Source organism: Lepidochelys kempii, chromosome 23, assembly GCF_965140265.1.
Source record: "Lepidochelys kempii isolate rLepKem1 chromosome 23, rLepKem1.hap2, whole genome shotgun sequence".
Lineage (NCBI taxonomy): Eukaryota > Metazoa > Chordata > Testudines > Cheloniidae > Lepidochelys > Lepidochelys kempii.
Genome location: NC_133278.1, coordinates 9,615,403 through 9,625,659, shown reverse-complemented (window position 1 = coordinate 9,625,659; position 10,257 = coordinate 9,615,403). Strand labels below are relative to the sequence as shown.

Sequence of the window (10,257 nt, the reverse complement as noted above, 5' to 3'; positions counted from 1 at the left end):
TTACCATGTGAGACCTGGGCATGGGGTGCAGGCTGGGGAAATGCAGCTGCCCCTCCTTGAGGGGGGGAATGAACATATTAAACGTGAGTGCCGTGCCCCCTCCCCCGCACATTAGCCACCAGCTCCTGTGAGACCCTAGGGGCTCAGTCGCTTTGGCCTGTTTGCTGAACTTTCTGAGCCACACCCCAACCTGGGTCATAGTTAGTACTGTTTATGTGGGGCAGCACCCACAATGTGCCAGGCACCTCCCAGACCCCGCAGAGGAGCTCGCAGTCTAAGGGCAGACAGACACAGCGGGGGGTAGGGGAACAAGACAAGAATTGTCTGTGAAAATCCCTATGTTTTGCTCTAGGCAGGTGAAGCAATGGGATTGCTCAGAGGGATTGAAATATGGAGAACCCAGGGCCCTGGGGAGGAGCGCAGAGCAGAGGGGTGCGTGGCAGGCAGCACAGTGGGAACTGCTTTGAGAAACTGGGAGCCGGGTGGATGGGGCTGGGGGAGCAGGAAGATGGAGCGGACGGGGCTGTGTTCCATCCCCTGGGAGTTCCAGTCTGGAGGCTCAGGCTGAGCGATGGCGTGTTCTCTCCAGGATATTGGTGATGATCGGGGCAGACACGAGGAGGAAAAGGACCAGGGTGGAGCGCAGGATCCAGATGTAGACAGGCATGGCTGGGCCTGGAACACACAAGGAGACATTGTATGGGAGGCTGGGCGGCAGGGAAATGGCTCTAGGGCGTTCAGGCTCAGAGTGGGTGTGACGTTGCACTCCATATGTTTTATGGAAATATACTTATAAGTGGGAATATGATGTAACTGAAATATGCTTTATGCAAAAGTTCTCTTGTAAGGTATCATAACAAAGATTACAACCTACTGAATATATTCCTTCTGTTTGTATGTATTTAACATTCTTGTATCTGAAGCTAGAAATATGAAGTATAACTCTGAGGTCCTATTGTAATTATGCAAGGTGTGGGCCATTAATGGTGGCTTGGAATCTTGATGGCTCCCATTCACTAGGACCATTGGTTGTGAATGGGTTTATTTACTTGCAAACCTTCCTGTGTACAAGCCGAGGAAGAATGGAGGCTGGGGTCTCACAGGACATGTGACCATATCACAGGCTATTGGAATCCATCTTAACCCTGGAGCTTTTCCATTCAGAAAGGGCTGGGGGGGGACGACTCAGAGAGACAAAAGATTCCAGCCTTGTGTCAAAGCTATAAAAGGGGGTGGAACAGAACAAAGGGGGCTGCCAATCATGAGAAAACCCCTGCTAACCACCTCAGATGTCTGCTGGAACTAACAAGGTCTGTAGCAGGGGAAAGGATTGGACCCAGACTAGGAAGGACTCTAGTCTGTGAAAGAAGCTTATTGGAACATCTCTGAGGGTGAGATTTTACCTGTAATCAGTTTCTTAATGTATTAGGCTTAGACTTGTGTGTTTTTGCTTTATTTTGCTTGGTAACTTACTTTGTTCTCTCTGTTATTACTTGGAACCACTTAAATCCTAGTATTTATACTTAATAAAATCACTTTTGTTTATTAATAAACCCAGAGTAAGTGATTAATACCTGGGGGAGCAAATAGCTGTGCGTATCTCTCTATCACTGTTATAGAGGGCAGACAATTGATGAGTTTACCCTTTATAAGCTTTATACAGAGAAAGACGGATTTATTTGGGGTTTGGATCCTATTGAGAGCTGGGTGTCTGGGTGCTGGAGTTAGGTAACCTGCAGAGCTGTTTTCATTTAAAGCCTGCAGCTTTGGGGCGTGGTCCAGACACGGGGTCTGTGTTGCAGGAGGCTAGCATGTCTGGCTCAACAAGGCAGGGTTCTGGAGTCCCAAGCTGGCAGGGAAAATGGGCTCAGAGGTAATTTCAGCACATCAGGTGACAGTCCCAAGGGGGTCTCTGTGACTGAACCCATCACAGTGGGGCCCCCACAAGGCAGCTCTGGCTCCAGCTGGGCAGCTGTGTCCCCCCAGAACTCCTGAACTCCTTCACAGAGTCCACACCCCTCTCCCACACTCTGAACCCCTTGGCCCCAACCTGGAGCCCGGAGCTCATGCACCCCAGGCCCCTCATCCCCAGCCCCACTCCAGAGCCCGCACTCCCAGCCATAGCCCTTACCCCCCCCCCCACATCCCAACCCTCTGCCCCAGCCCGGTGAAAGTGAGTGAGGGTGAGGGAGAGCTAGCGACGGAGGACGGGGGATGGAGTGAATGCGGGCAGGGCCGCTGGAAAGGGGTGGCGTAGGAGAGGGGCCGTGGGGAAGAGGGCGGGGCAAGGGTGTTCGGTTTTCTGAAATTAGAAAGTTGGCAACCCTAGTCACTCACCTTCCTGAGACGGCGGATCCTCAGGGCTGGGGCCGGTGCTCGGGATTAGCTTCTGGCCTGGGCAAAAAACACAGACAACATCAGGGACATTCAGCGGTTCAGTGGCCAGCCAAGCAGAGATCATCTGCCACAAATCCCTAGACCATGTCTCTCCAAAGGAGCCTCAGACACAATTGGCCCCGCTCTACTGGAGTCAATGGGCCAGATCTCTAGCTGGTGCAGATCAGCCCTGCTGCATTGACATCAGTGATCCAGATTCCCAGCTGGTGTAATCATAGTTAATAATCATAATGCACTAGCACCTGACGGTCAAATCCAGGTCAGGTCTCATTGAGCTGGTAGCTTTACAGACAGGATAAATGTCAATCCCTGCCCACAATGATCATGAGTGGATGAGACAGAGAAACTGGCCAAGAGGTGGGGTTGGAAAATGGAGTTAGAAATCTAATAAGAACATAAAAACAGCCAGACTTGATCAGACCAATGGTCCATCTAGCCTAGTATCCTGTCTTCTGACCGGGGCCAATGCCGGGTGCTTCAGAGGGAATGAGCAGAACAGGACAATTAATGAGTGATCCATCCCCTGTCATCCAGTCCCAGTTACTGGCAGTCAGAGGTTTAGAAACATCCAGATCATGGCTAATAGCCATTGATGGACCTAACCTCCGGGAACTTATCTCATACTTTTTTTCAACCCAGTTATCCTTTTGGCCTTCACAACCTCCCTGGAACAAATTCCACAGGTTGACTGTATGTTGTGTGAAGAAATACTCTATGTTTGTTTTGAATCGGCTGTCTATTAATTTCATCTTGTGACCCCTGGTTCTTCTGTTATGTGAAGGGATAATAACACTTCCTTACTCACTTTCCTCACACCATTCATGAGTTTATAGACCTTCTAACACATTGATGAGGCCTGATTTCCCTTTATAAAAGCTGTGTTGATTCTCCCCAACATATTGTGTTCATCTATATGTCTGAAAATTCTGTTCTTTACTATCGTTTCAACCATTTGGCCTAGTACCGAAGTCAGGCTTACCACCTTGTAATTGCCAGGATCGCCTTCAGAGCCTTTTTTAAAAAATCAGCATTATATTAGCTACCCTCCAGTCATCTGGTTCAGAGGCTGATTTAAGCAATAGGTTACATATCACAGCTAGGAATTCTGCAGTTTCATATTTGAATTTTTTCAGAACTTTTGGGTGAAGACCATCTGGTCCTGGGGACTTATTACTGTTTAATTTATCCATTTTATCCAAAGCCTCACCAATTGACACCTTGATCTGGGACAGACCCTTAGATTTAACAGGCTGTGCACAATCCCAGTCCAGCTCGGTAATGATCAAAGCTCACTACCTGCCTCGCCATGAACAGGTTCCTGTGGCAGAAGCCCACAAAATTTTAAAATGTCTGACACCAGCCAGCTGTTCCCTTCCCTCTCCTCACATGTGTGGCATACTCCCCCCACCTCACTCTCCTGCTGGTAATAGCTTATCTAAAGTGATCATTCTCCTTACAATGTGTATGATAATCAAGTTGGGCCATTTCCAGCACAAATCCAGGTTTTCTCTCCCCCCTCCAACCCCCTCCCCACACAAACCCACTCTCCTGTTGGTAATAGCTTATCTAAAGTGACCACTCTCCTTACAATGTGCATGATAATCAAGGGGAAGAGCAGGTTTTTCCCCACTAATTAAAAGACAAAAGGTCATGATCTTCTCTGAAGGGCAGAGTGTGAAAATGGACAAACTGTCACAGATATTCAGTAGTTTTATTGTCATCATGGTCTACTTTACTAAAACCTTCATGAAGTACAAGTACGGAATAAAGCAGCACGAATAACTGATTTTTTTGGCTCACTGGCTATTTAAAAAAATTTTTTTTTCAAAATTTTCAGTGAATCAAAAAGTTGGAAAAAAAACCTTCTTGAGGCTGCTATTCTACACCTCATTGGTATGAGGCTTTTGGCGTTTGAAGTGATGTGTAATCGCTGTGTATCTGCCCCACAGATGGTGAGGGCTCTGGAGAGGGGACATTGCTCCAAGGTAAATGGTTTTGCTCCCTGCTGTGGGATTTCCCTGTAGGAAAGCAGGAGGGCTGGGCTGGGACGAGGGGGGAGCACATGCCAATCTCAATGGGGGGACTTTACCCCACCGCAGGTGCCTGTGGGGGGGTGGGGGGGCAGGAGGCCTCAGAGACTCACCTCCATGTGGGGAATGTAAAATGTCCAGGCAGCCCCACATGCCACCGTCTGCTCCCCAGGAGGCTGGGGGCTGCCATGTCCCCGTGCTGTGGCTGGCGGTGTGGAGGGAGCCAGACTCTTACCCCGTGGCGATGGAGGTCACAGCTGTGCAGAGCCTGGCGGGGACAGAGACAGGGGTTCGGATTCCGCAGGCAGCGGAGCCAGGAGATAAACGAACTAGCCAGTTCTCCTATCACAGAGCCCCTAGCGATGGCCTGGACGGACGTGTATCCATGGGGCAGGGGCCTGGGGAGGAGGCAGGGTACGTGTGGGCTCTGGCTTTGTGAGGCACCATCAGGCACAAACATCTGGCCAGGGAGTCAGTGGCTGCTGGGCTGCGATCCTGCCCCGCGCCAGTCAGCAGCAGAACCTGGTAGGGTTCCCATACGTCCGGGTTTCCCTGGACATGACCTCTCTTTTGGTCCTCCCTTGTTTTTGCGCTGCTCTGAAGGCAATGCTAAGCCCACTGCAGGGCTCTGCCCCCTCCCCATTCAAAGCAGAAGGAATCTTTGTACCTTCCCTCCCCCTTCAGCTCCCCCTTCCCCCAGTAGTGTCCTGTATTTGGGAACTTGAAACATGGTAACCCCAGACCATGGTGTCAGTGCTGCCCCTTGGAAAGGGCTCCATGGCACAGGTGAGGGGCCGACCCCAGCTGCCCCTGCCTTGGTGCTGGGTACAGGGCAGCAAAGAACCAGGGCAGAGCGAGATCCCTGCGGGGTTAGGAGCCAGGCATGAGGTCTCTAAACAGCTGGGCTTGGGCATTCACAGGCTCCCCGAGGCTTGTTAGGGACGTATCAAGGCCAGGTGCAATGTCCCCTGTGCAGAAGGGCCAGCACTCAGCAGCGGCCCATCTGTGAGCAGGATTCCTTGCAAATTCACCTCCACCTTCAGACCGCTCACTCTGCTCCATCCCCTGTCCCAGGGCCTGCTATCCCGCTCTGGGTCTGGATCCTCCGCTCTGCCCTGGTCCTGCTCCTGCTGACTTCTGCCCCGATCGTCACCTGCATCCAGAGGAAAAGAGCTATCATTCGGTACGATCCGGAGGGCTTTAGGTGGAATGGCATGGAGGAAGAGGAAGAAGAGGTGACTGAGGGCTCTGGATGTCTCCCCTGTCCTGGGCAGGTTGGAGGGTCATCTGGGATTTCAGAGAGGTCTGTGGTTTATGCCTTTGTGCAGAAACCTGTCCATGAGGCTCACGGGGAGTAACTCATTGATCAGACTTGGGGGGGGGGGAGGTCCCTGATAAATGTGTGACACCAAGCAACCCCCATAGGTTCCCCTTACATGGGATATGAAAGTTAGCTTAGCTCCAGACCCACGCATTTCCCCCTCTTCCCTGGCCGGTGGCTAGGCCAGCTCCTGCTCTCTGTGCCTGTATCCTGGGGCAGCAGTGGTGAGCATGGCCCATCTCCTCACACTGCCCTGCCCTTCAGTCACACCAGTGTGTGTGTGTGTAAATCCAGAAAACCTCATGGCCTGCAGCAGCTTTACTCTGGGGTCACGTGCATGTCACCAGGCCAGGATCCAGCCCCTGTGTTTGAACAGAGACATATTTGCTTAATAAGGGTTTAATTTTCACTGCTGCTGGGCCAGGCTTGGGGCCAGGGATGCTGTGGGCCCTGCTCCGGTATGGCATGCACAGACGGGAGGGCTGGGAGCTCCCAGTGATAGCTGGAATTTTCACAATGGCTGAACTCTTTGAACACCCCCCCGCGGACACACACACACACACACACTGTTCCCCAGACACACACACACACACTGTTCCCCAGAGGCTGTGATTTCTATCCTTGGTTGTTGTAGCATAGGGGCAGACACTGAAGTACAAGCCCTGTTCCATACAGCTCCACGTCCCACTCTGCTCTGCATTACAGGCGTGCTCTACAAGTTTATGCTGTAAAGAGGCTGAAATATTTGTTGTCTAAATATGAAATCGTTCCAAGTGGTTGCAGAAAATAAGCTGCGGTTTGGTGTTTTACTCTGTCAGGCCAGACCTTGAACAATACGCACTGTCACCTGCTCTACCAGGGGCTGGACTGAGGGTTATTCTTCCAGCCCCTCAGCCATGCTGCGAATGCAGCACTGCAATCATCCCTGAGATAGAAATGAGCGTGGCAGACAAGTGATGGGGGATCATTGTGTCCTGAGAGCAGCATCGCTCTGAGACTGTGTCTATAAATACTACCGGGCTGTGGGGACAGGGTCGCAGGGGGCGGGGGAGAGACTCCTGCGCTGAGAACAGGACCACAGCCAGTAACCACAGGCCCATCTCTCTGCTCACCTCACAGGCAGGGGGGCTCTGTTTAGAACTAGGATTGGACGGATTTGCTTCTTATTGGTAAATGTCAGCAAACATCAATTTCCCAGGACGCACACAAACCCACGAGAAAATATTTCCATCGATAATAATAGAAATATGCAATTAAGCGAAGTAAGAGAAAGGCTGTGTGAGACATTATTAGAGGCTGATTTAAGGATATATACTGTGTATATATGACAATTTGTGTTTTAATGGTTATGAAGCTTTAACTTTTTGAATCTCAACATCTACTGTCATTAAATAATTATTGTCTGACCCCTCATTGTAATTTCCTCCACTGTGAAATATAAATCAATAAATATAAAAACGTTGTCGAAACCCCATGATTTTAACCAATAGTGAACATTTAAATTGATAACAAATGTTAAAAAAAAACCTTCAAAATCAATATTGACATTATGTTTCAAAATTATAATAAAATTGAATTCTGAGAAGGCTATTTATAACCCTGGGCTGGGACCTGTGGGAGCCACCGGGGGACATCATCCAGAAACAGACACAGCATATGTTATGGGGTCAGTCATGTGACTCAGCCACACCCCCAAGTGATGTCCCAGCGCCCCCATTGTGATCTGCCCATGGGCACCTAAGCATACAGAGAGGGATGGGACATGGGGTGCTCTGGATCCAGCATCCTGGCAATTAGATGGAGGCACAACGCTCAACAGGGGCCTCTCCCAGGGCACGGGGGCAGTGGGGGGAGAGGGCGCAGTGACACCCCCACATGGCTAGAAAAGGGACAAGGGGATTGTCTGGTGGCGGGAGGGAAGGAGGGCGGTTGCTGCTTTATGAAGAGCCCTGGAGAGCCCTCCTGGGGAAATGGAACAAACTGGGGAATGGGATGAATTCTCGGGGGGGAGGACAGGAGCAGATGGTACTCATGAAGGAAGGGAAATGGAGGCCATCGTTATGAGGATGGCCACCGCTTCCATTGGAAACAATGGGAAGCAGCACTGCCATGTCAGTGATACCTTCGGGTATGACAGGGAGGGTGCCCCAAGTAAAGATGGCCACCATTTCCCATTGTTTCTAAGGGAAATGAAGCCACAGTCTTCAATTCTGCAGGCCACAAAAAGGGCAACCTCTCTGCTACATCAGGGATATGGGTGGCCATCTTCTCTGAGGGCAGCTTATGGCTTCACTTCCATTTGAAAACAAGGAGGAAATTGGACATCAAGGCCATGGGCAGCCTCCCAAGGCTTTATGGAAATGATAACCATTACCCAGAGGGCAGCCTACATCTTCAATCCTAGCAGAAACAATGGAAAATGGCAGCCATCTTTACTAGGGGCAACCTCCCTTTCACATCCATGGTATTTAATGGCATAGTAGCCATTTTCCCTGAAGGCAGCCTGTAACTTCAGTCTTATTGGGAACAATGGGAAATCAGAGCCATCTTTACAAGGGGCAACCTCCCTTTCACATTCCAAGGCTATAGTCTCATGGCAACCATCTTCCCCCGGGCAGCTTCAGGCTTTTTCTATGATGGCATTAAAGTCACAGGCTTCCCTCTAGACAGATAACTGCCATGTTGCTACACCCTTGGGATGTGAAAGGGAAGCTGCCCTTAGTAAAGATGGCTGCCATTTGTGACAGCAGGATATGCAGGGAGGAATTTCCAAAGGGGCTTGAGTGTCTGAGGTGCTAACTGCATGAAAGCCCATGAGTGAGGGGTGCCTGACTCCTTTGGGGCCTTTTCAACACCTAACCCTAAAATAATGTTGTTATTGTGGAAACAGCTCCATTTTTAGGGGCTTTATCTGGAGAACCTCTTTCTCAAAGGGCCTCAGATTTCCTTCACACACTCTGCCTCAGCCACTCACCCAGGCTTCCCCTTTTCAGGTGGATTTGACTAGCCCTGTGGATTGTAGGCAAAGTTTAATATTCTGCTTTAAACAGAAACTTTGTTGCTGCAATAACTATGGGAAGACACCATTGCTCTGTAATTCTCTCTCTTGGCTCGCCTGGGAGTTGGGCTCAGAGGGGCTGGTCTAGTCCAGTATCAAACCCCAAAGGTGGAGAGTTGGGTTCAGATGGGCTGGTCTGATCCATTATCAAACCCCAAAGGTAGAGAGTTGGGCTCAGAGGGGCTGGTCTGATAGGGTATCAACCCCTCAATCCTCAGCATTTGGGAACAACAGAGAAACTGCCCAGCCCGTGAGAGAGGAGCTGTGCAAACAGCCTCCCCCTCTCACCAGGGAGTGAGGTCCCTGGCCATTGCGAGGCCGGTAGCAGACACGGCCCCGTCTCTCACAGGGGCTGTGGCTTTTCTTCTCTCTGAACCTTGGGGAGCACGTGGCAGATCAGAGATCACCTGCAGCTTCTCTGGTCCCTGCAGATCAGCAGCGGAGAGGCCAGATCAGAGAGCCACGGCATTTCTCTCACTGAGACACTATGGAGCAGAGCCTGAGAGACGGCACCTGGATCCCCGAGAGGCAGATGCCGCTGTGGCATTGCCAGACTGTGGGGTTATCACGGCTTCTCCCCATGATCCTGCCGCTGGGCCTATGGCTTCTCTGTGAGTATGGACACAACGGGCCTGGTTGGGTTTTAGGAGAAGGCTGAGATGAGACAGGCAGAGAATTGTTTGCTTAATTAGTCCTGAGAGGCATGTTCCAGGTGGGCTGTTAGACTGCCATCGCTGCCCTAGACCCCAGAGAGGCCTGTGCCAGCCCCCAACCCCCCTCACACGCCCCTGGTCTCCAGTACATCCCTAGCACTGCCAAACACTGTTACTTTTCCCTGCTTACTGTTTTCTATATCAGGGGATTTAAAACACTTTCAACCCTTCAGGCAAAATCCACATATTTTAACAGTTGCAATGTCTGTGCAATCTCAGGCCCTGGCCCGAGCATGGACCCAGCACTGAATATTGCCAGGGCCGTTTTAAATCACTCATTCACCTGATCCACAGGTGGGGGAAAGGTGAGAGTTCAGGGAAGAGCTACAGGAATGATGCGAGGTCTGGAACAGCTGCCTGACAGTGAGAGGCTGACGGAGCTCAGTCTGGTTAGCTGGTGGGAGAGAAAGTTAAAAGGTGACTAGATTACAGCATAGAAGCCCCTCTGCAGGGAGATTTCTGACAGCAATGGCAGATTTCTTGAATCAATCAGACAAAGGCTGAATGAGAGCCAACGGCTGGAAAGTGAAGTCAGACTAATTTACTCTGGAATAAGGCCCATGTAGGAGGGTGGCTCGTTTACCACTGGATCAGATTAATAAGGGAAGCAGTTACATTGTCTGTCACTTGGAGTTATTAAATGAGGAGTGGATGTGTCTCTAAGAGATGCTGTCTAGCTCAAACACAGGTGCTTGCCTAGATGCGGGAATCATCTTGTCAGGTTCTCTGTAGAGTCCT

General features: G+C 50.6%; 1 long non-coding RNA gene across 1 annotated transcript; it reads right to left on the bottom strand.

Moving 5' to 3' along the window:
* Window positions 1-287: 287 nt before the first annotated feature.
* On the bottom strand, window positions 288-5,558 carry LOC140901902 (uncharacterized). The gene is made up of 4 exons (XR_012155982.1): window positions 5,459-5,558; window positions 4,541-4,695; window positions 2,338-2,394; window positions 288-675 (listed from the first exon to the last, which is right to left on the bottom strand). It is a non-coding gene; the product is annotated as an uncharacterized lncRNA (long non-coding RNA).
* Between the last annotated feature and the right edge of the window lie 4,699 nt (window positions 5,559-10,257).